Source organism: Oryctolagus cuniculus, chromosome 10, assembly GCF_051225735.1.
Source record: "Oryctolagus cuniculus isolate XC-2025 breed Fujian yellow rabbit chromosome 10, ASM5122573v1, whole genome shotgun sequence".
NCBI classification, from domain to species: Eukaryota; Metazoa; Chordata; class Mammalia; order Lagomorpha; family Leporidae; genus Oryctolagus; species Oryctolagus cuniculus.
In genome coordinates, this window is record NC_142876.1 from 120,589,786 (window position 1) to 120,615,319 (window position 25,534).

Sequence of the window (25,534 nt, forward strand, 5' to 3'; positions counted from 1 at the left end):
GGCCCTTGGATCTTGGATAGAAGCCTCCAAGAGTATGAACCAAGCAAATCCCCTTCCTTTGCAAGTAGCCTGACTAAGGTATTTCAGCGCGATAAGAAAAAGCTGAGTCATGTTTCTGCTACCGGCCGTGATCAGGAATTGCACCAGGCCGCGTTCCTGAGGCTCGTTGTCCACCCTGCTCTCTGGCCTCAGTCCTGGAGGAAGTAGAATGTAACTGAAAGGGGGAAGAAACAACTAAAAATATTTAATGCAGGAAATAAAAAAGTTAACCAAAGTATTTTATTGATACATTCTTGGACAATATCACAGAATTGAAAGATAATGGAAAGAGGGAATGTTTCGGCAAAGGGTCTTTTTTTTTTTTTTTTTCACTAAATCGGCACATAAGCAGCAAGATTAACCAAAGTACTGATGACAAACTGTGGAAAACATCCATGCTTTTGTTAGAGTCCTTTGTCACACCGGTCAGCCGTGGAGCAAGAACGAAACGTCAAGACGTGGGAAACCCATAACCTGTCCTTCAAATAACTTTACAAGTAATAAAATTATTGCAAAATATCCATACGCCCTAAGTAAAGTAACAGAACACAAATACAAATATTGAACAGAAATGGTTGACGTGTACTATAAAATACATTACTGGCATGCATCCGAAACATCAAGACCTCTATTCGGTTCAGCCCAGACCCGCCTTTTGGGCAACCCATCATAGACCAAAGATAGGTGGGCAGCCTTTCTCAGCACAGTTTTTGGTCTTTAAACATCTTTTTTTTTTTTTTTTGTCTTAAAAAAAACAAAACATGATTTGCAGTGGTGCTATCATTGTAATGACACAGTCATGTACAGATGCATCACTTTTTTTTTTTTCAGTCTGCCGAGATCTTTTGAAATTGTTAATCGTTCCAACACTTCCCCCTCTATTCTGCCATCTGAGAGAATAGGGCTTTACGAAAACAGGGCATTCGGAAACAAACAGTGAACCGAGGTACGACATTGGATGGCAAAGTGCAAAAGTCCTCACAAACTGTACAGAAAAATCTCAAAACCTTGCAGCCTAGAAGTACAGACGTAGAAAGACAGGGCAGCCCCGAGCCGGTCCTGCAGTGCCCAGTGGTTCATCCCGAAGAGCCTGGGTGGGACTTGAGTCTCAACTCTCCCCTGTGCAGGGAATGTCCAACATTAGCAGCCGAGTTGGCAGTGATGATGCCAGTGACTTACTAAGCCAAGAGAAAAGAAGGATGTTCCATAAAGCAGCTGTTTAGGACACTTGGATCCTCTAACGTTGGTCTCCCGGCTGGGGAAGCTCCTCCCGTGATGTGAAGCGGGCGGGACCAAGGGAGTCCTATGCCAGGTGGGTGGCCGAAGAACGGAGGGTTTGCCCCCGCGGTTCCATGGAATGGAACGGGTTAGATAACCAGGTTGTTATAACTGACATACTTCTTTTTTGCAGCAGGGCCTGAAACAAAAGAAACGGGCAGAGTCAGTTGGGGCAGAATCTGAGTTAGAACTGGGATGAGTTGAGATGCAAGGACTGGGTGGACTGGGGAGGAACACACGTCTGCCTGGGCTACGCATTTGTCCCTGACAACCTAAAATTCCCAGGGAATCTCTGCTTCGATGTCTCCAGCCACCCTCGTTTTGCTCTGAAAGGTTGGAACATTTACCTTCCGTGCAGGCTCTCTGAGCCAACCCTGAGGGTACAGGGCCCCTGTGTGGGTCAGTGTGTTCTGTTGTGTGATCTTCCCCGAGACCTTTTTGGAACCGGTAGCCCTGGCTTGAGCAAGCTCTGTCCCGGGTCTCTGTAACTCGTGTAGGTTGACTTCAGCGTGCCTTCTCCAGGCCTGACCCACATAATCGGTGCAAATGGACTGTCCTCACACAGCCATCCTCAGTGTGTTGCAAACGGTCATTTGCACAAATGTTTCCATTGAGGGGTGACTCGCAGCATGCACCCTTCATACTGGTTTTCCTTGGATGCAGAAGGAGTGATTTTTCCATTTGGCTCACAGTGATCTTGAGACCTGCCTCCACTCACTTTGTCCCTTGCTGAGTGAAGACAGACATATCGGTCACCTCCCCCAAACCACCGACACAGAGCTGGGCACTGGCAACCCTCTCCCGTCCTCAACGCTGGGAGCAAAGGTGCCGCGATCCAGTGTGGTGGCCCCGCTTTCAGTTCTGGTTCTCGGTACCAAGACAGAAAGTCACTGTCGTGTGGCCTTCTGAGATGCCTGACTTCCCTGCTGTTCTTAGGTTGTGAATAGAATTGTTCACTCAGTACCTCCACCACCAGCAAAACAGCGAGAATGCCTTCAGAACTCAAGAGGACTCTGGGTGTGGTTTCACATTTTTTGGTTCATTTATTTGAAGCAGAGAGCACAAGAGTGCCCACTGCCATTCACGAGGAGTTCACTCTGCAAAATGCCTGTAATGGCTGGGCTGGGCTGGGGCCAGAACCTTGAGCTTCCCGGGAATGCAGTCCCGGGATTGCAGGAACCCAATTACTTGAGCCATTGCTGCCTCCCAGAGCCTACGTCAGAAAGAAGCTGGAGACCGGAGTGAAAACTGGGCGTCAGACACAGATACTGCACTGTGGGATGTGGCTGTCTTAACCACTCGGCTCACGCGTGATTTAGGAGGAACGGAGATCCTGGGTAACACGCTGTGAGAGTTGGCGTCTGACCTTGCGCGGCTTCCCCAGTCTGTCACAGATGCGCGCACGCCTGTGTACAGCAGACAAAAGAGCGTACACTGTACAGAACAATGGATCTGATTTCTTGATTAAAAGTTAGGACTCTCAGGGCTGCTGTTGTGGTGTAGCAGGTAAAGTTGCCGCCTGTAATGCTGGCATCGCATGTGGGCGCCGGTTCAAGTTCCCAGTGTTCCACTTGGGATTCAGCTCCCTGCTAATGCTCCTGGGAAAGCAGCAGAAGATGGCTCACATGACTGGGCCTCTGCACCTACCTGGGCGACTCATACTGGCATCGGCCTGGCCCAACCACGGCCGTTGAGGCCATTTGGGGAGTGAATCCAAAGGTGGAAGATCTCGGTCTCTCTCGGTCTCTCTCTCTCTCTCTCTCTCTCTCTCTCTCTCTAACTCTGCCTTTTAAACAAGTAAGAAATAAATCTTAAAAAATGTTAGGAGCCTCCCTTCATTCTGATTGGAAGACTCATTTCACTGTTACATCGTCACTGTTAACATTACACTGCGTTCGTTAACTTAAACGGCAGGAAAGAATTACAGGGTGTCGAAGGCTCACTTGGAGAACCAGGTTGGTAGGCTGGAGTCAGGGTGGCTAGACCCAGGGCTTTGACAATGGCCGTGACTTCCAAGACGCTTCTTGGTGTCAGCAGTGTGTCGTGTCTTTGGAAGTGTGCTTGCTTCGGGTACAGGGAAGGGAACCTTCTTGACTCTGAAGCTTATTGACAGAACTGTAGCTAGCAGGCATGGGCTGCTAATGGCTGAAAGGGATGAGGCCCAGTTTGCCTCACTACAAAAGGAGGCAGAGACAGAAAAACCGGAGGCTTGTTCCGACCCCTCTTCTGTGCGGTTCATCAAGGCTGTTTTCTGTGGAAAGCAAAACTGCTGAGTGAATAGAGAGTTATGGCCTTGGATTTCCCCACATAGGTGCTGTAGAGTGCTAGTTGCTTTATCCAAGGGATAAGCAGTTACAGAAACATTTTCCCTGTGCTGTTAAATTCATATCCCAACCCAGAAAAGATGAGGCTGTGTTTGAAAAACACGGAGATGATAACACAGAGACCACACAGGCTTTGTCTCACGTCCTCATGTAACCTGAGCTGGTGCCATCTGGGACCTCCGTTTGACACAGGGGGCCTCTGAGACGCCACGAAGCCAGCGCCGCAAAGCCAGCCCAGCAGGTGCGTGGACCCACGCCTCCCTGCCTGTGCCTGCTCAGACTGTGCTGCCACTGCACTGGCCCTGCCTATCTTGAGCTGCATCCCAGCCCCAGGCCAGGGTGCTGAGTTTTTCAGAGACTTTGTAAAATGAGAGTGATTTTTACCCTGCAGGGTGCTGATAGCGCGGGTGTGCGGAATATTCCAGTTCCCATAGGGGGCTATAATATATACATGCATTTCTAAATTACCAAGTTCTGCACAAATGATAAGCTTCTGTGTATGCTTTCTGGGCAGAATTGCTTAGGAACATTGCAGGGAAATCGTAATGAAGTTTGCGCTCTACCTAAAATGGCAATTTATGTACTTTTCGCAGCAATGTCCAATGTATTATAATGCTTATTTTTAAACCATTCTAGCCTTATGAGTAAATAAAGTAAGTGCCCATGGGGTCTGATAATTCCATTTATTTTGAATATCAATGTACTTTATGGACCAGGAAAGAAAATTGCTTGGCTCAAAATAGTTTTCCAGTGAAATACTTGCCATGGAAACACACTTTTTAGTTTAAAATTGCTAACAGGTTTTTTTTTTTTTCTTTTGGAAAGTTAAAGATTTTAAGGAAGGGTGGCAGGGGATGGCCCTGTCCCTGCTGACAGTTTGAAGCCCTCTGATCGGTAGGTGCGAAGGAAGGAAGTGGGTGTCTTCCTAGAGTTCTGCATATGAAATGCATGAAATCTCCTTTTATATTGATAGATTTTTTTAAGCAAAAAAACCAGAGGGTGTTACGGAGGCCTGGTTTTTTTACACGGGCATTTCGGGGCCCCTGGCTGTTGGGGCCCAGGACACGGGCCCCTTTGCTGCTTAGGGAAGGTGAGTGGCTCAAGCTCACCCGGGCGTCTCGTCCCCGCGGGTGCGCACTTTGAAGTGCCCGTCAGCGAGTCAGTGCGGCTTCTCTCGTGTTCTCGGAGCCCTCGCGCGAGTCACAGAAAAGCTCTGGGTTCTCCCAGTGTTTTATCCTGTGGTGTGTTCACAACCCAGAGTGAAGGAAGTGAAGACAACAAGGGGGAAAAGTGAAAAGCAGGAAGTGTCTCCTGGCTAGCGCGGTGTAAAAACTCCAGCCACACTGAACAACACTCTGCTCAACACGCTCTGTCATTTCTCTTTAAAGTGATAGTTGCATCTTTCCTTAGCCACCTGCCACGTGGTCTCCAGAGCTGCTCTTAAAAAATCCAGTGAGAACCGGCAGAGGTCTTTACATACAAGTGTGTGTGTGTGAGAAACGATTGAAATTTGTCATTCACGAAAAGTGAGACCAGCATGGGTCCCAGCCCTGAGTGTGGCACCTTTCGGTGTATTGACACTTTCCCTTGAGGAACCGGTGAGGCCCACCAAGGAGCTGAAGGAGTGGGACGCCCCCTGCCCTTCCCACTCTGCCCAAGATTCCCCATCCTCCCCCCACCCCCGCTGCCACTGCCGCCTCCCTGAGGGTGGTGTGCACCCTGGGACTGTGTGTTAGGGCAGATTATTTGCCATATAGTAAACCAAGAAAGGAGTGATAATCTACGATTTTTAAAAAGCGTGTGTATAGGAATAAATACGAGGCTACCTAAATTGTTCAGAAAAATATAAACAGGTAATGTGTATGCTAAGAAACACAAATACATGGAAAATATTCTACATCAGTTAAAGAAATGTGAGTTAATGCAATTGTAAGACAACGCTTCCTGGCCATGCTGTTACAAGAGAGAAGGCAGAGCAGCGTGAGACGCGGCTGCGGGGAGCAGCGGGGGTTACTGGAGCACAGCTGTGCGGCTGGCACACTTGCCGTTGCCGGTGGCCCTGTGGAACGACCCAGGAAAGCTGAGTCAGCAGCTGTACTTCCAGATCATACCTGACGCCGTTGCACAGGGGCACCCAGACCTGCGTCGGTCTCCCCAGAGCCTTCCCCACATGACTCAGCGTTCTCAGGGCACTCTGTGGGCTGGGACGGCAGCATGAGGGGCTGGAGTAGACTGACTATGCGACATGACGAGCAGTGTGGGCCTTGTGACAGGCACAGTCTGCGCGGGATGCTCCTTCCTTCCTTCCTTGAGAGAAGCTGGACTTGCATATTTTTATGGAGAAGTTCGCTTTTATACTCAGCCACCCAACAAGCATATTTACTGAGCGCTGTTCTGTTCAGGTTTTAGAAGTGGGCTCAGAGTCTTAGTACAGCATCAGTCAAGACAGCACTGGAGGCCAGAGGCCAGATAGAGGCTCTAGGCGGGCCCTCGGCGATGCCCAGGCGCCATCTCCGCCGTCTCCAAAGCCCACTGGATGCCACGGCGCTTCCTCCGCCTCCTTTCTTGAAGGGACGTGTTGCACCGCCAAGGACAAACGTCTGGAAATGCATCGGGCATGTCTTCACCGATGCTGCCTACGCCATTCGCCATGCTCCGTGCTCGGCAGATGCTGTGATTCCGGGGTTCTGTCCTGTGGGCAGGTGTCCAGGGCCCCTTTGCTGCGAGCCCATTGTGAGCACTGCCTGCCCCCCGCCACCCGCCACCCGCCACACGGGGCTGCTGTTCACTGACCAAGTAGGATCCTTCCTGCTGCAGCCGGCAGTGACTGGGAGACACAGAGGCCTCTTGGCCCTCTACTTCTGTGGTCAGTGGTCCGTTTCCAGCTCAGTCTCAACATGAGGGCCTTGAGCCCTTCCCCACTTAATGGCAAGAGAACAGCTTTTGCCTTCAGTTGTTAACTTCTTGCAAGCGACATAAAGACATGGATAAACTTCATGTATTTTTATAAAGCGAAAGGAATTCATTCTGTAATCACCTCCCCCAAATCCTTCAGGAGCAGCTCATCACTCAGCCACACAGGTGCACAGCAGAGCAGCAGTGGAAAGCAGTTTCCTGGGAAGTGAGGTTCTCATAGGCACCGGTCCACTCTAGACTAAGACACTGGGGTCTTCAGCCTCTGCAGCAGCTCCCCAGGAGGGTGGACACTCCTGTCCCCATCTTTATCAGTAGGGCTTCTGGTCACGTGAAACTCGGCCATGGTAAAAATGCACCAAACCGGTACACGCAGCTCCATAATCCAAATGACCATTCGTTCTCACCTGATTGCAGAAGCTGCAAACTCTGGGCAACTTCCATCTGTTCAGCCATCTATCCGAGGAAGACACTGAACACCTTTAGTGCCGGTCTTCGTGGTAGGCAGTTACCTTCCCAGTCAGACGTGGAGTCCACGTCCACTTCTCATTCATTGTCTGTTACTGTAACACGCGGCTGCCACCTGCCCTGAGCCATAGAGTGAAGTTCCTCCTCCTCTAGCTCCTCCCCTTCCTCTTCCTCTTCCCTCCTTCTCCTCTTCTTCATGTGACAAGGGTGAGGCCTGCATCTCACACAGAGAGGAAACCCCAAGGCCCTTTGCACCCTCCGCAGTACTGAGTGATGGAAGCGGCTTCTGTGGGCACTGGGTTGGCCCAGGAGCGGGGAGCAGGGCTCCCTATTCACAGACCCCCATAACCCAGTTCCCAGAGGAAGCCGCGGCCTCGGCAGCCATCAACAAACCTGGACAGCCTTGGCTACCCTGTGCCCAGTGCTGTTCCTGTTAGTGCCAGGACACAGAAATCGGCCAGCTGCCATCTCACCTGTGTCCCCAGCATTGGGACACGGCCTGTCTAGATGCCAGAGACCTCCCTTGTACTTTGGTAGTACATGGACACTTCAAAAGGTATATGAGAAAGTGGAGTTTAAAAGCTAAGTATACTGTGGTGCAAGAAAACAGTTGGTTTCCTTCCTAGTGCACATTTTCCATGAACTTTCTGAAGATCCTTTGGCCAGGTCGGTGCTCTGTGTTGGTAGCCGGGGCACCTGTAGGGGCCCTCTCTGTGCATCTGCAGGGAGAGGAACTGAGCAGAAACGCGAGGGGTCCCGGATTCGCCACCTTGGCTTGCCTGCTTTCAGTCCTGTTGTTGCTCCTGCATTCAAAGGGACCTGTCCTCGTTAAGGGCCTCACTTCCATTTGTAACTTTCATTTATTTATTTATTTATTTATATTTTTATTTTTTTATTTTTTGACAGGCAGAGTGGACAGTGAGAGAGAGAGAGAGAGACAAAGTGCGGCGCACCGCACTGATCTGATGGCAGGAGCCAGGTGCTTCTCCTAGTCTCCCATGGGGTGCAGGGCCCAAGCACCTGGGCCATCCTCCACTGCACTCCCAGGCCACAGCAGAGAGCTGGCCTGGAAGAGGGGCAACCGGGACAGAATTTGGTGCCCCGACCGGGACTAGAACCCGGTGTGCCGGCGCCGCAAGGTGGAGGATTAGCCTAGTGAGCTGCGGTGCCGGCCCATTTGTAACTTTCAAATGATACCTGGTCACCCCGCCTTTGTCATGCAGGCAGGGCCGAAACAGCCTGGCTAAGATCGAGAAGTGGGTTTTCAGTTCCACCATGAAAAGAGTAAATGATGTTCTGGCGTTTGGTTTTTGACAGCGTCCAGTTTGTACTTTCAGGTGTGAATCATCAAGGAGAGGTTGACACGGTTCTTGAAAGATGTGCTTGAAGCACATAAAGTCTGTCTCCTGAAAAGTCTTTAAGCTTCGCCAGGTTCGAGTCTGGCTAGTTGGATTGAGGCTGTTACTGCACCGCAGGAACCGCTCTTCTGGCGCGAAGCTCTGGGCCTCAGCTTGGCACAGCTCTTGTGCGTGTGTGCCCCTGGCGTGCTGCGGATGCGCTGCAGAAGTGGTCTCAAGATGGAGGCTCCTCGCCAGGGTCTGTCTGAAGGCTGACGTTGCACACAGACAACAGAGGTAAAATCCAGCAGAGTGGTACTTAGTGTTTCTGGGTGAAAACGTCCTACACAGTCCAGGCCTTGGTATTTGGGGATAGGAAATTCAGTCAGTCAGTTCTGTGCTTTTGAAATTATCCAGTGTTCACTAAGAGCTGACCATGCGGGGCTGGCTCTGTGGCTCAGTGGGTTAATGCCCTGGCCTGCAGTGCCGGCATCCCATGTAGACGCCGGTTCAGGACATGGCTGCTCCGCTTCTGATGCAGCTCTCTGCTGTGGCCTGGGAAAGCAGTGGAGGATGGCCCAAGTGCTTGGGCCCTGCACCCACGTGGGAGACCTGGAAGAAACTCCTGGATCTTTGGATCGGCGCAGCCCCAGCCGTTGTGGCCAACTGGGGAATGAACCATCGGATGGAAGACCTCTCTCTCTCTCTCTCTCTGCCTCTCCTCTCTCTAACTCTCACTTTCAAATAAATAAATCTTTAAAAAGAAAGAGCTGACTATGTGCTAGTAGCTTGACTGTTCACTAGTGGCACAAAGGTAGGGAAAATAATCTCTTGGAACAACGTTTGGTTCAGGGCAGTTCAGCCCATATGTATGAAGCAGCCACTCTGTGTCAGACACTCGTCTAGGCAGTAGGAATATACCTGTGTACCAGCACAGGGACAGTCCTTGCTTACATGGAACTTAAATTCTGAGATAATTAGTATTAATAATTGGGGGCTGATGTGGTGGTGCAGTGGGTTAAGCTCCCACTGGTGACAGTGACGCAGGCATCCCATATTCAAGCTCTGGTTGTACCCTGGCTGCTCTGTTTCCACTCCAGTTCCCTGGTCAGGACCTGGGAGAGCAGTAGTGCAAGGTGGCCCAAGTGCTTGGGCCCCTGCCACCCATGTGGGACACTGGGCCCAGTTCTAGGATCCTACTTTCAGCCTCGATCAGCCCAGCTGTTGCAGCCAACTGGGGAGTGAGTCAGTGGGGGGAATAGTTCTTTCTTTCTTTCTTTTTTTTTTTTAAAGATTTATCTATTCATTTGAAAGTCAGAGTTACACAAAGAGAGAAGAGGCAGAGAGAGAGAGAGAGAGAGATCCTCCATCCACTGATTCACCCCCCAAGTGGCCGCAGTGGCTGGAGCTGCACCGATCCGAAGGCATGCTTTCGCGGTCATGGTTTCAGTCACTTGGCCAGAAATACCGCATGGAAAATTCCAGAAATAAATGATTCCTGAGGTTTAAAGTGCAAGCAGTTCTGAAAATGATAAAGAGGCACATTGTCTTGCTCTGTCCTCCCAGAGTTGGGGGCCATCCTTGTCCAGTATATCCTTGCAGTGTGTGCTACCCTCCCGTTAGTCCCTTGGTGAATTCATCATTACACTCCCTGTGGGGCTAGAAGTGCCTGTATTCAGGTAATCTTTATTTTACCTGAAGGTGTCCCAGAAGTGCAGAATTTGTAATTCGGGCAGTTTGGTTATACCAAAAACTCTCAAACGCTGTATCTACAGAGTTTGGTGCTATCTCCCAAGCCAGACTGCCTCTGGGGTCTTACCTATGGATAACGGGTGTCTGTTTTGTTGATCTCAGAGTTAAAAGTGAATTTTAGCAATCACGTGAACATATAAGTAAGGAATCTGAAAATGTTAAGAATCGACTGTAGCATGAGGCCAACCCCCAGTTCGGTGATGGGTGGGCTGTAAGAGGATTAGGTCACGGTTACCGCCATTGCCATCATAGGCAGGGAGCAGAAGATCAGAGGGGATGATGCCTGAGTGGAGATACGAAGTTGGGCACAGAAGTTCTGCAGAGTCTTGGATTGGAGAGTGAGTAGTGCAGGTGCACAGTCCAGAGCTGGCAGCTGAGAAGCTGGGCAGGTGGAGCAGCATGATCAAGAATGGTGGATGTGGAGACTCCAGCCCTGGCCTGGGTGCTGCCGAACACATGGGTGTGGGGAAGGGCCAGGGATTGCCTGTGGAGCGAGGGGATGTCTCCGAGAGGAGGGCGAAACCGAGTTGCCTCTCGAGCAGGGATCACGCGGGTGTTTTCCCAGCAGGCAGAAGGAGCTGGGGCACAGCCGATGTCGTGAACGAGGATACTGTATCAGCCAAGGAGTAACAGAAAAATTGCAACAAGTTTGAAGGTTGGCGAGCACAAGGTTGATTCAGAGAGAGAAAGAATGCTGGCAAAGAGATGGCAGTGAGGGGAACCTGAGGTTGCCAGGGACGTTTCACAACCCCTGCCGGGTTCTGGATGTTAGGACCGCGCAGAAGGAGTTGAGCAGCATTGGAAAGGAGAGAGTTTGCTGTGGTATCCTGGAGGGTGGACTGCAGGTGGCCGTGGCCGTGGGCGTGGGGGGTCGCTGCCGGGGAGGCCAGCCAGGCATTGATGGAGCGAGCGGGACGTCGTGCTCCATCAAGTCCGGCGAGGACTGCCGCAGCGTGTCGCAGGGCTGCCCTCCGTGTCTCCAGCTCTGTAGTTCAGCGGGGAGAAGGTGGGTGAGGAGCTACTGAAGCCAGCCTCTCAGGGAAGCCCCGAGACCTGAGTCTCTGGCTGCCATTGTTGTTTGTTGGTTTTGTTAGTGTGAAAAGGAGATGTGTGCCCTCATAGCAAGTTCAGTGGTCTCCTGTTGAGATGGCAGACCTCAGAGGACCAGGCGGGCTCCAGTGAGAAAACTGGAAGCCTCCAGGCCTCAGGAAGAGAAAGGATGAAGGGAACCTTGAGTTTCCTTCCTCCCTGGAGCCCACCTCAGCCTAATCTGCTGGGCCAAAGGCAGGGGCTCAGAATTGCAATCCGCTGCTAGAGAGGCTGGAGAGCCCCAGGACTGTGTATTAGGGGATCCATGCAGATGGAGGATTGGAGTCCAGTCCAGAAAATAGATGCCAGACCAAGTCTCCCTACAAAAATCACAAGGTCACTGAGGTTTGGACACAGGTTGCTTAGAGTTCAGAAAGAGGAGACCTGTCTCTGTCCTGTCGGACAGAGCACTGAGTTGCTCTGACTCCTTCGGGTCCTGAGTGAGTGCCAGGTTTGAGCACTGAGCCCCAGCTGGGACACGGCTCCTGCCCTGAGGCCCTGAGCCACTCAAACTCAGACCCAGAGCTGATGCATCTGTCTCAACAGAGAACTTCGTGGTGATGGAGACTTCCTTGTTTCCTCTGTTATTTGCATACTGATTTGTTACTGCTTTAAACAGTAACATCTCTTTATAAAATCAACAAAATTAAAATTAAGGTCACAGTGAGTTAAGCCCATTCTAATGTATTTTTTTTGCTGAGGCCTTTTCAAGCTATTAAAAGTAATGGCTATTAATTCTGTGGGGAAACCTGGAAAATGCTTATGTGTAGCATCAATAATGTTTAGTATAAAAAGGTTGCAAAATTTTGATTATTCTGATTAAAACTGCATCACAAACCTAGAATAAAATAAATCATATTAAACACTATACAAAAACTGTTGGAGTTTTCAAATATGTCAACATTGTAAAAGATAGAAAACTGAGTAAAGAAAGTTGTGGACAGTCTCACATAAAAGGAGACTGCAGGGCCGACACAGCAAACGCAGGGCAGGATCCTTGATTAAATTCTGGGAAAGCTGGGAAGGTCTCATTCTGACTTTGCATTAAAGGAGACCATTGCACTGGTAAGCTTATTGGGTGTAAAACGGTATTGAGGTTTTGTGGGACAGAGCTGTTCTCAGGGGCTAGATTCTGAAGGGTGTAGGATGTTGGTGGTCCGATGTCTGCAACTTGTTTATATTTAGTTCATGGGGAAAAGGAATGTGCATAAGGTCCATCACAGAGTGTGTGGATCAGCGGGCTTACAACGTAGGCTCACTTTGGTGCAGACAACTTTGAAATGCGCAGTGGTCTCATGCTATTTTTTCATGAACTTTGGGAAGACCCCTGCTATGCATGGATTTCAAAATGGCTTGCTCTAAACAAAACAAAACAAAACAAAACAAAACAAAACAAAACAAAAACAAAAAACAAAGCCTAGCTTCTGGTCTTGATTTTCCATGAATTTTTTGATCTGGCTTCATATATATAAAAAAGCATGTGGAGAAATGCTATTAGATATATTCTGATGTATTTGTAAGTTTAGAACTTTTCAAGATAAAGAGTTGGGAGAAGTGATTTATAAAGCTCTGTCGGGATAGTTGAGTGGTAGTCCTTTTCCTCTTTTTACAGTAAATTTCTATCTTGCAGCTGTATTTACATATTGGAAAGAGACCGCAGCTCTGTTTTAATTTCAGGTTGCATAACCAGATAAAAGTGGTGCTGGGGGCGGTCTCCTGGGCCTGTGTCTCTTCCCTCCTCTGCTGGGGCCTCCCTGCACTGGTGGGAAGCTCCTCCTCCACTCACTGGGCCCCGGGCTCCTGAAGTGGGCGCTGAGGAAGCCTCTGAGGGTGGCTCTCGTGCACGACCCACACCCCTCGTTGTGTCTTCTCTCACTTTTTGTTGTGAGCAAATGAGCTTGGACTGGATTACTATATCATTAGCGATTCTGTCCTGTTACGAATCATAAAATGGCCATTTTTTCCCGTGATGTGGTCTTGGAAAAGGCCTTGAGAATCTTGCCTAGCCCTTCATTTATTTCCTGTGTGATGTGTATCTGTGTCATGTGATAAATGGTTTGCTAAAAACACTTTCTGAAGCACTTGCGTGTTCATTGGACGACTGGGAGCTAATGAGACTGCCCCCTGACATTAGCATGGACACAACCTTAGCAATTCTGTAACTGGTGAGCTGCTCTGTGAATGTAGGCTGTCAACCTCACACGTCACATCAGGCTTCCGAGGTGGGAAGTGCCAGGGTGGGCCGGCGATGTGTGTTCAGAGTAGGAAGTGGCCGTGCTTGCCAGGGTGTTGTCCACTGTGGTCAAAGCCTCGCTTCTCCCAGCACACTCTCTCTCATTTGGATGGAAGCCAGCAACAGGGCACTGCTATGGCAGGCCTTTGGCCTTCCGTGGACAGGGAGGTACTGGGCAGGGATGAACAAGTGTGAGTTGTACGCCGTGGCTCAGGGGGTTCTCACTGCCCATTATTCGCCCTCATGGCGGGTCTGTGTGTGCATCCTCACTGCTGTCAGTGGAAATCCTTGATCCTTTTCTCCTGCAGGTGGCCAGTTAGTTGCTGCCAACTGAGAACAAAATCCCGGAAGGATGGGTAGAGTGATCCTGTGCCTTCAGTGAATACGTTAGCTACATGGAGTTTAAGACAGTTTAAAAAGCCCAGAGGTATTTATGCAGTTTTGAGTTTGGCAGTCATTTCTTTCCCCACACTCTGTTTGCTGTGTTGATATCTCATGGACCTGCTCTCACTACCTATTGCTTCTTGGACTCAGGCCTTGACTGTTTGTGGTGGGACGTGAGGACGTCTCACGGGAGCCTGAGCTCAGCAGGTGACTCGTGGCAATGAGCAGCTGGCTACGCTCGAGGCCCTGGGTCTGCAGAGACTGAGGAGGAAGAGGGACAGCCTTGTGTCCAGGGGAAGAAAACCAACCCGAGGATCGGCGACCACGGAGCAGGTGTTCAATCATCCTTGGGAGTCACTGTGCTCTTGGTTGGGTGTGGCAGTGGTATCATAGCCGTGTTGGGGACCATCTGTGTTCTGTGATAAGCTGAAACACTTTGGAGTAAAGTGCCACTGTGTCTGTAATTTCAAGTAGTTCAAGACAGATACACATCAAGCCAACAGGGGGAGGTGTCTGCTGCTGTTCATACTTGAAAGAGCTTTGCTTTGCTGTTCGTTTTACTTTTCCGAACGTTGGAAAAGTCACACGATGAACTGGAGACCCGGTGTCTCCAAGGAAGCCATCATCAGCCACTGTAGCATCCCCGTGGAAGTCTGATGCTGCAGTCCTGTGCTGTGAGAGGTTGTGACTCGACAAGATCCAGAAGTGGATTAGGGTTTGAAGCATCTGTTATGGCAGCAGTGACAGTTTCTTCCTGTACAGAACGGACTTGGACACCTAATCAATAGCCACGCTCCCTTCTACACAGTCCTTGTCGGCTGTGTGCACCGTTGGACCTGGTGATCATTGATTCCAGGAACCCTCACTGTAGAACTACTGTGTTATTTGTAAAATCAATCGCTGGAGATTGTAGATGCACATTTATTTGTATATCGCTTGTATCCATTTTGGCTTACTAAATTGGATGTCTACTGCATAGTATCAGAAGAACGTCAGATTAGCTGACATGAATTAGCCCCTGCTTAGACACTAGTTAGTGGCGCAGCTGAGAATTACTGTGTCTGCATTGATAAAGCAAAGTGAAGATGCGGACGAGCAAGCTGACGCTATTGAAAAGACTGCAGCTGAAGTTACCTGTGTGCGTCTGTGGCACATGCGTGTTTGTGCACGGTGCTTCTGCCTGATCCATGCTAGCTGTGCAATGGCCTTGGCGGCCACTCAAAATTCCACACTCCCGAGGAAGCTTTTATGTACCCAGCATCCAAAACAACCTTTCTCATCCCTAACGGGTGTCTCCCTTAAACAATTTGGCCAGAAGTTCTGTGGGGTGAATGTGTTCAGAATAAGTCATCAAGGCTGAGACACAGGGACCCTAAACAATAAATTCTCGAAAGTGCCTGTTTCCGAGCAGTTGCAAAGTTAAGTATGGGTCCTGAATGTGGCAGCCGATGCTTGGGCTCTGACGGCAGCAGGGTTTGTTGAGTGCTTGCAATGTGCTGCACACTGCACCACGCACTGCATAGTCACAAACCCTTTGTGTGATTGCAACTAGCTCTACGAGTGGGTGCTGATAGCATTCCTATTTTACGAGGGAGACCTGAGGTTTGGGAACACATCTGATGTCATCTCTGATAGCCCCATTGTAGTCTCTGGTGCTCATAAAGCCAAAGGAAGCTAAGAGAAGGCGGCACGGAGAGATGCCCACTCGACACCATGTCCCACCCCTCGACTGTTGACCAGACTGCGTCTTGCAATCAGCTCCAAGAGGTTCGGAACAGACTCTGCTGTGCATCGCCTTTTGTCTGCAGCACCTGCTGCCTATTGACTTCTTGCCTGAAATTCTGCCTCCCCGACCTCCATCAGCATCCAGCTTATCGCGGGAAGCAGCGGCTCCTGTGCAGTGCTCAGGATGTGCAGGTGACCTCAGGGGACTGAGAAGCACACCCGACACACACAGGTGGCCAGCGATAGCCCTGACTCTGGAGCCTGGCAGGAGCCACTCTGCTCTTCAGCGTCACCTTCCTCCCCAGGGATCCAGGGCAGGGGAGACGCCTGGGCTAGGACATGCAGCATTTGTGTGGACGTGGAAGGGACAACTATTTAAACAACGCAGTCACGGATCATTCTGTAAACTCAGAAAAGGTGGCGAATGGAAAACCAAGGGGGAGATCATCTCGCTTGTGTGGTCCTTGAAAGGAGAAGCTGGGGTTGCCTCAGACACGCATGGGAGAAGCCTCATAAGGTCATGGTTCAAGTGCGGCTGCTCCTGTCCACCTGCCTGGACTGAAATCCGGGCTTTGCTCTACCGACTCTGATAGTGTGACAGATTCCTAAGCCTCAGCTTCCTTGCCTTTAAAAGGTCTACAAAAGATCAGGGCGGTGATAACTTGGGGAGTGGGATGTGTGTCAGGTGTTGGGCACGGTGCTAGCCATTCCAGGAGGTCCTGCTCTCCTCTCCATCCTCACCACCACCACCTGCATCACCTCCATGGCGCCACCCCTGGCTTCACCATACAGCTGTGCTCTGTTAAAGCCAGCCACCTGTAGTTGACCTTGGAATTCAAAAGAGTGAGCGCGGCACAACCCAGCTGGTTGGTCTGCTTCACAGAATGAACCGTTTTCATTCGCAGGATACCATTTCCAGAGGAGACTTGTGTGACCCTTGGAACAGCTGGGCTGTTAAGTTCTGGAGCAGAGCGAGCTGTGAACCTGATCTTCAGTACAGTCCCTTTGGTTGTGACTGGGCGGCTGTGCGTGGGGAGCCTGAATTTTTGCAAAAGAGAGTGCAGGCACACAGTTACACTGGAGACTGCATCTCCCTTAGAGTAAGAGTGGCTGCATATCTCTGCATGTTAGAGTTGGTCTAAAGAAGTATCTTACTTTGGAGAAAAAGCATTTTTGGTGATAGCAACACAAAATTCTTAAAATCAAGGTCATCTAGAATGTTTTGGTTGAGAACAGCAGTGCCTTTTCAGACAAGCACTTCCAAACAATGACTGTTTGCTGGGATGGTTACTGCGTCTGGGGACAAGCCATCGTAAATGTGCATGCCATTTCCATCACCACAGCTCCTCATCTCAGTGGGGGAGGAGGATACACCTGTCTTCATTCAAAACATTCGCCAAACCCTTGGTGCAAGCCATGCAGGACAGGTGCAGGGCTGTGACGGTGACGGATGCAGGAGCATGGAGATCACCCCTGCCCTCAGAAACCTGGGAGACCTGGACCACGTGCACACGTGTGCAGACTGTTGGACTTAGCAAGCTCTTCAGCAGAGACCTTGCTCTGCCCAAGGCAGTGGCTTAGCACACCTCAGTCCTGCCTCAGCTTCTTCCCAGAGACACAGATACCAGCCTGTCCTCCACCTCCCAGCTAGGACGTCCTCCCTGTCTCCTTGCCTAGGGTCCTTGAATAAGTGTCTTCCTGCTTAGCTAAACTGACAGTTTTCTCTCTGTTGTTGATACTCCATCACTGCCATGGCTTCAAGTCTGAGCCTTGGCTTCTCAGTGTTGCCTGTGCAAAAGTTCCCTCTTTTATTATGCCGCACACCCAACCAGTTAGATACTTAGTTCTTTAGTCTCTTACGAGATGTACAGAGAAGGATGGTAGGGAATGCAACAGGGTAAGCCCTCATGGGATATTAGCACTCAGACATGGTACCCAAGCATTGTAGAGCAGTCACCTCACAGCCCTCTAAGAAGAGGCTTCCGTTCTCCCATTTTGCAGGTGGGAGCGCACACACAGAGTTTGGTACAATTCCTAAAGTCACACAACTGGCAGATCCTGGCCGCCTAACTCCAGGGTACCTGTCTAGAACTCTGGGCACTGCTTCTTGTCCTGGGGGATGTCGCGCTTGCTCACCTCCATGATCTTGGAAAATGGAGCTTTTATAAACCAGAGTGGAGACGTGAGCTTGATGGTATGTCACGTCCTTTCTGCCACTGTGCCCTGGCTTGCCTCTGATGCTGCTTTGAGAACTTAAGAAATGATATGTGCTTTGAAAACCAGAGAGCAGAGTTCTGTCCACAGCAAGCACCCTAGGAAGGAGAGTAAGTCTTGAAAGCCCTTGGCCCTCCTCCTGGCCTCTGGCAGAGCTCACACTGGGCCCTGCATCTCCTTTCTGACCAGCAGGGAGGCCTCGCCTTAGCTGTTGCTGGTGGACGTTGCTCCTGCCCACAGATGCCCAAAGCAGATACCTGACTTTGAGGATGGGACAGGAATTTTCTGGGTCTTTGACCACTTTGCGTGTGAACTCTGGGTCCATTTGGCATGTTCCATATTCTGCACTTGATGGTACCTATTCTGCTTGTCTGCAGACCGCTTCAGAAAGAGGATAGATTGAAATACCCGTGGTATGCAAATCCTGCGGCTGCATGGCTGGCTGTCTCTGGTCTCTGAAGTGGGGAAAAGGTACCAGTATTGTGCAGAACTTCGCTTACGCCTGCGGAATTATGGTCTCAGGAACAGCAGTCTGCAAGAGGCTTGTGCTGTGGTTCTCTGCACCGGCAGACGCGTTTGTGTGATTCCATTATTTTTGAAGATAATGGTTTTGGAAGTGATTCCTCTCCAATTTCTTTTTCGCTAAAACTTCAAAATGAAAACCCCAGTTGGCTTATCTATAATTCATCTGTTTTTAGATGGGAAGAGAGAAAATGGATCAAAATCATTCGTTTTGGAAAGAGAGAGGGGGAAGAATGGTCTGGCTTCAGGGAACAAAGAGGACCCCCACTGGACGCCTGGTCCTCTGGCCTCTGTGTGCCGTTAGCACCAGGCATCAGGCAAATGGACCCAAGGTCTTTCCACAAGTCCCGCCTGCATAAAAATGATTTAAGTAGTGATCAGCCTGCTTCACCCGGTAAACAGAGATACATTTTTTTGAAAATGAGAATTTCAACCATGAGGAATGAAACAAAGAGAGGTTATCTGCTAAGCCCAAGTCAACCAGAAAATTCAATAAACTCCAAGCACCCAATTTCCCTTGTTCACTCCTAAATCAGAGTGTTACTGGAATCAGTTTGAATGAATGCATTGCTTTTCAACTGGCTATTTTGATGTCCTGTAAGTACAGACATCAAATATCAATTTCTGTAACAGAACCAGCCATAAAAATAAGATCGATCAATAACGCCCTTGAACCCACGGGATGAGGATGTCCAGATGAACCACGGTACGTGTTCCAGTTGGACTGAGCCTGTTTATTTCTCTCCAGCTCTTCATCCTCCATGACACTCCCTGAGCAAATTCTGGCCGCCACTGCTCCGTCTGCGCCATGAAGCCCAGCAGCTGCTCTCCCACTCCTAATACACGCCCTAGGCTTCGGGTCGTTGGCGCGTGAAGGGCCCAACACTGCTCTCACTTGTGCTGGAAATGGAGGCTACGGCTGATGTTCCATTTGCAGACCCTGATCCGTATTGTGGGAAAGGGTCATTTTCCTTGTAGGCGGAAAGAAAAGGAGATGAGGGCCGTAAATGTGTCCCAGCCCTCAGGAAGCTATGGGATGGGGGTGTGGCATTGCTGGCCAAGGGAGCAGGCGTTTTACAGTGGATCGCAAGCCAGAGACAGCTTGTGGCAAATGGGCACTGTCCTGTCCACACCGCGTGTCCCCAGCCAGGAATCATCCCTGTAGCCTGATGACAAAGCTGCTGGGTGGCCAAAGGCCACCTTGGACCTGGAGCTCGGCTTGTCTCAGGGACCCCTGCAGCTAGAGCGTGTGGAAGGGGCGGGAACTGTGAGGACTCTCGGGTGGGGGGTGGGGCGACACTGGGGGCGTGGAGCTCCTGCCTACTTTGTAGGGAGAGATGGAAGAATGCAAAGGAGGCAGACACGTGAATGGGACGTATGAAGGAGGACTGGAAAGATGAATTTAAAAGGCCGAATCTGCAGCCTTTGAGGTACAACCTGTTTCTCTCTGAATATGAGATTCAGAGCCAGAGCCTGGGTGTTTGAATCCCCGTTCTGCCGCTTGCTGTGTGACCTCTCTGTACTTTGGCTTGCATAACCGTTCCAGAAGAGCAACGATAGAACCTACTCTTGGCTGGCACCATGGCTCACTAGGCTAATCCTCCGCCTTGTGGTGCCGGCACACCAGGTTCTAGTCCCGGTCGGGGCGCCGCATTCTGTCCCGGTTGCCCCTCTTCCAGGCCAGCTCTCTGCTGTGGCCAGGGAGTACAGTGGAGGATGGCCCAAGTGCTTGGGCCCTGCACCCCACGGGAGACCAGGAGAAGCACCTGGCTTCTGGCTTTGGATCAGCGCGGCACGCCGGCCGCAGTGGCCATTGGGAGGGTGAACCAACGGCAAAGGAAGACCTTTCTCTCTGTCTCTCTCTCTCACTGTCCACTCTGCCTGTCAAAAAAAAATTAAAAAAAAAATAAAAAAAAGAACCTACTCTTGTAGTGGTTCTGAGGATGCGCAAATCATGCAGTTAATAAACACATCGAGTAAGCATCGGAAAGTCCCTCGCGGTCGTATTTTATCAGTACTGGGAAATGTTCACGTCTTAAGTTCCCTCTCTTCACTGCTTTGTTTCTGCCACCACACAGAAGGAGATACGGTAGAGAAAAAACTTCTTTTAATCACGAGAGAGGCACTACCAGGGTGATAAGGATTGTGGGACCAGTTTCCTTGTTAGCTTACACGAGATCCTGAAGCAGTTGATAGGAAATACATCGAATGAAAATGCATTTTTTTTTCAGAATGGCTTTTGCACTAAAATAACCATGTTTTCTAGTTAGGTTTTCATAGTGGATTGCAGAGTTCAAATCTGCTTCCTGTGGGCTTGGTCTTGTGTTTGTGGATTTGTGTTGGCTTGTGTCGCAGCCCCTGGCGTCTCTCCTGGTGAGTTAGGCCACAGCCCACCTGAGCAGATTGGCCTGGGGCAGCAGAGCTGCAGCTGGGAGCCTCCTCACCGTGGAGCGGGCGGCTGTGAGGATGTGTGTGGTGGAAGCTTCTGGATGTTCATTCAGGAAACAACTGTAGGTGTCTGGGCCTGGGCTTTGACCTCTGGGAGCACCCAAGGCTCTTCACCCCATCCTGACTCTCCTACTCCCATGGGAGATGACATTTGGGGGCGGTCACTGGGACGCGCAGCTGCTCAGAGCAGTGGCACGAGACTTCTGTCCCCTCACAGCCTAGCATCATCATCATCGTCTTCATCCTCCCCCTCCCCCCCTCTAATTTCCCTTCAGTGCCAACGGCTCTTCCTGCACGTGGTATAGAGAACATGGAGCAGAGGTTGCTGCATGGGCCCAAGGCCCTGGAAAGGACGGCAGAGCGGGTGGTGCTGTTGCTCAGAGCAGGAGCCGTCTGCCGCCCAGTGCCGTCCTCGCCTCTGCCTTAGGCAGGACGCACGGTGCACCTGCTCAGCTGCGGTTTTTGCACATGGGTGGATGGCACCCACCCAGCGAGGGACCACCGATGATGTCCCTCTGCTGTTGGGGTCAGTGAAAGAAATACACGTGTGTTCAGGACTCTGTGCCTGATCAACACAAGGCGTTCGTCTTTCTCCGCAGCCACCCTTGACTTGATTCAGAGGTAAAGGCAGATCATCCTCTGGTGGTGGTGTTTACCCATTGCTGTATAGTCATGACCGACTGAGTGATGATCCCTGCAGAGAAAATAGGAAGTTCTTGTTCGAGTCCGTTAAGTTGCATGGCGCACAGTACTGCCGTGGCGTGCATACGGCACTAACCCTGGGTGTGTGGCGTGTCAGGCTCTGAGAACCATAGGACACCGCATTGAGTGTGCTGTGATCTGCGAGCAGAGAGCTCCCAGGTACGTGAGTGAGTTCCAGGAAGCCTCTCCAGGAAGCTCCCACACCCCAGGAAATATTTGCTGCTGCACTACAGTCACAAGCCACATTTACATTCAGATTGCTCCGAAGTTCCCTATCGCATTTCGAAGGAGGAGCTGTAGTATTTCGCTGATTCCCTTTGTAGAACACTGTGTGTGACTTGCCCCTGTAAATGCACTGTTGGAAAGGAACTTTGTTACAAAACAAATCATCCTCTTACAAACATCCTTGAAATCTGAAAAACTTACATTCTGTTAGTATTTATAGTCCTTGTCTGTATTCCCACTAAACTAGGTTCTTGCTGCTTTCTGTTTGTTTAGCTTCTTATTTGGTGAAGCGTTAAGCCTTTTTACTGTAATGTAAATTTAAAAGGTGTTATCTCAAAAGCTAAAAAAAAAAAAAAAGAAAGAAAAAGAGGGAAGGAGGGAACATCATATTCTCTGAGTTTTATCTATGAACTGTATTGATTCTGTGAAAAACAAAATAAAAATTAAAAACCAAAAATTAATAAAAAGAAAGTTGGCAAACTTTATTCCCTCAAAAACCATTGTTTAAATCAGAAAAATGCAGGGTGGAAATGAATGGGTTGCCAGCACAACAAAAGTCAGATTGGGAGTTTGAGGGAGCAGCCGTCGGTGGCAGGTGCACTATTTTAGTAAGAAGGACATTCTGCATCTCGATTGCTGTAAGGCCTCAAAGGACTCTTCAGAAAGTTCACAGAACGTGTATGTTGTAAATGACTATGCATGGATTCCGACCTTCTTTGTGTCAAAGTACACTGCTGATCCCATTTTCCCATGGACATTTTGGAATCCCTGATAAGTTCTCTCTCATCTGTAAGAAGTCCAGAAAGCGAAGTTTGTTGGAGGGAACAAGTTTGGGCGAATTCATGTTTGGCCTGCCGGAGGTCACAATGCCTTTAGGTTTCAGGTGACCCAAGTGTGTGTCCTGGTGTTTATGTAAAGAACTATGATGGAGAGAGGGAGAGAAGCAGCTTGACCAGTGGGGACATGTCCAGTCACGGGAGAGTGGGCCTGAAGCTTTGTCCCTTGAATGATGGGAAGAAGAGGCGAAACCAGCGCGAACAGGGCTCTGATACTGGAACCTGACACCGGTGAGCCGTTTATGGGGAATTGCCTTAAACCCCACCGAAGCAGTGAATTGGCCCTTTCTCTGCCCTGGTTGGGAGGCTTGTCTGTACTCCTAGGAGAGTGTTGTGTTCCTGGCAAGGGGAGGGCTAGGTGCTGCCATCACTTTGGCCGTGAAGAGAAGCTACCTGCTTGGTACCTGTGTTACAAACCCTCTGCCACTTGCCATCAAGGACCAGTTGGAGGGAATGCTACAGACTCCCTCCCCCTTGTTATCAAAGGGCCAGCTAGGTCTAAGGAAACCAATGTTGACTTAGAAACCCGTTAGGTTCCCCACCTGCCATAAAGACCTAGCCACATACCTTAGATAAGCTCATTGTGTACGTCCTGAAACTGTCTTTAAGTTATAACTTACTCGTTCCTGTTTGTAAACCTAGCTTACCTTGCAGCTGTGATTTGTTAATCCCCAGGGGCCTAAGATGGCAGCGTGCTCCTCAAAGCTGCCTCAACCTCCTCCCAATGGCCTTGCTAAATTTAGGGTGTAAAAGTAGGGGAAGACGGAGCAGCGGGGCCTGACTCTGAGACACAAGTGTAGTCAGGTCCACAGGTGTAAATCAACTGTGTGCTTTTCTGCCCGAAGGCGTTTGGTTTCTTTGGTCATTGTCCATAACACCCGGGCGTAAGGCTGAGTGTTGTCCACCTGCAGCCTTGCACAGGTGGGAATGAAGCTACCGTGTAGTTCAGAAGTTGCTCGCCAGTATAACCCTGTGGACCAGTGGATTGTGACTGTGTCTGCAGGCTTGGAAAGAAACAGCTGAGTTGCAACTCTGAGAACCCAGCCCACTGTTAGATACCAGAGTTACTCGGCGGGCCACTGCGTCATAGTGATATCTTGGCTGATGAACCGAGCGGACAGATCCAAGCCCTCGGGTTAGCGTGGGGTGCGTTGGAAGAGCAGAGCCAGTGAGCACCTATCCAGTGGTGCCGTGCACATGAGTCACCTGGGCATGCTGCTGGGGGATAGATTCCATCTCAGCCCATCTGGGCTGGAGCCTGGGCGTGAGCATTTCTAACTGGCCAGGAGTGAGAGCAGTGTGCTGCTGTTGGTCTGCCAGTCAAACGTGGCATGTTGCCAGTTCCACAACTCTCCATCCAGGTCAAGTTCTGCTCATCACTCTTGGCCTTGTTGGCACACAAAATTCAGAGGAGAATTGGTGCTGTCCACATTATCGATAATAGGAAAGTGGAGACACCCGACGCAGACCAAGGCTGTGTTCCGTGCTTTGGTTCAGATGCCAAAATGCTTGCTCAAGTGTTTCTGTTCCTTACCATAGCTGTGTAACACAGAGTGTGTGCACGTGTCTTCTCCCCAAGCGTGGGTTGGTTCCTAAAGCCTCAGGGACATGGGCAAGCTTTGGGGGTGACACAGATCTGTAGAGTGCTTTGTTTTCCTGCCTTGTGTGGCTCACTGCTTTCCCTTGGCACTGGAACTCACTGAACAGAATTCACACAAAGGAAAGGCATCCTGGGCGGAGAAAGGTTTCTCTTTGCAAGTCTGCGTCAAGAGGAGTGAAGGCTCAGGCTCCCCCGATCCCTTTCCTGGGAGGAGACACCGTGGCTGTGGGTAGATTTTCGTCGTGCTGTTCTTTTTGTCCAGTTTGGCTTCTTCACAAGATAAACACTTCTACTTCCCAGGCATCAGATGAGCAGAGAGCGGAAGGCAGACTCCCACCACGGCTAAGGAAACAGCACCTGTGGCCCTTCCTGCTGATGGCAGTACTATCAAATGCCGCTTATTTCATAGTTTTAATCATTGATGTATACTTCACATGCATTATTTAAGAACTGTATTTGGTACCATGGCCTGTGAGCTAGGCATCATCTTCCAGTCATTTTTACAGATGAGAAAATTGCAGCTGAGATCCAGGAACTTGGTCATTCAAGGCCACGCAGTCTAGGGCTCCCAACACAATGCTACACCTGCCCCCAGGTCAACAGCGTAACTCATTAATGGCATCAAGCCTTGTACTTCCTCAGTATCATTTCATGTGATAAGCTTCTTTGTTGGTTGTGGAAGTTGAGGCCAAGGCGGGTGAACTTGCCTGAGGGCTTCCCAGGGAGTTAAACGCAGAGCTGGGGGTACCTTCTGTGTGCCATTCCATCCCCTGTACATCAGCGTGAGTGGGGTGATTGGGGTTCTCTCAGGGTGTTCCTAAGTCTGAGGCCAAGGGTCCGTGGGTACTGTGTGTTCTGCTGTGGTCAGTTGTGTGCCTGGATGTCAGCAGTCACTTCCTGCAAAAGTGTTGGAAAACTCTCCCAGGAGCCTCTCGGGTCTTGATGTGAACCCTCAACTCACGCCGTTTGAGTAGTTTGAGTAGCACGCTACCTACATCTCAGAGTGACTTGTGAGTCGGCACTTTCCAGAGCTGCATCCTTAGAGGGCGTGGATCTCAGAGAAGCACCTGTGAGGGTGATGTGGCACTGCCTGCGATCTACAGGTGAGGGGGGGAGAGAATGGGAACCCCCGGCACAGGAGCCATTCCCCCACCGCCGGTGGCTGCACTGCCAACTGAGCAGGGAGTCTCCCCAGTGCCTCCCATATCCAGGCGGTCAGCTCTGGTGTAGTCTCCCCACACCGTTGTGGGAAGTTGAGTGGCTCCCCTTCCTGATCAGAGTCTGCCCTGAGCACCAGCCCCTTCCTGCAGCTCTAACCTCTTTGCTGTCTCCTGCTCACCTGAGCACTGTGGTCACTGGCCTTGTCCTTGGCCATGATGACCTTGCAGCTGCCTTGGGGTCTTTGAACTTGATCTTAGGCAGGCTCTGCCCTGACTGCCTTGACC

General features: G+C 50.3%; 1 protein-coding gene across 2 annotated transcripts in view; it reads right to left on the reverse strand.

The window, feature by feature from the left end:
- Nucleotides 1-257: 257 nt before the first annotated feature.
- The window catches only part of GRM7 (glutamate metabotropic receptor 7), a 742,767-nt gene continuing 717,490 nt past the window's right edge, over nucleotides 258-25,534 (reverse strand). For both annotated transcript variants that reach the window (XM_089305656.1, XM_089305657.1), the window contains one exon: nucleotides 258-1,456. The gene's annotated coding sequence lies outside the window, so the exon portion shown is untranslated. The remainder of the gene's footprint in view (nucleotides 1,457-25,534) is intronic.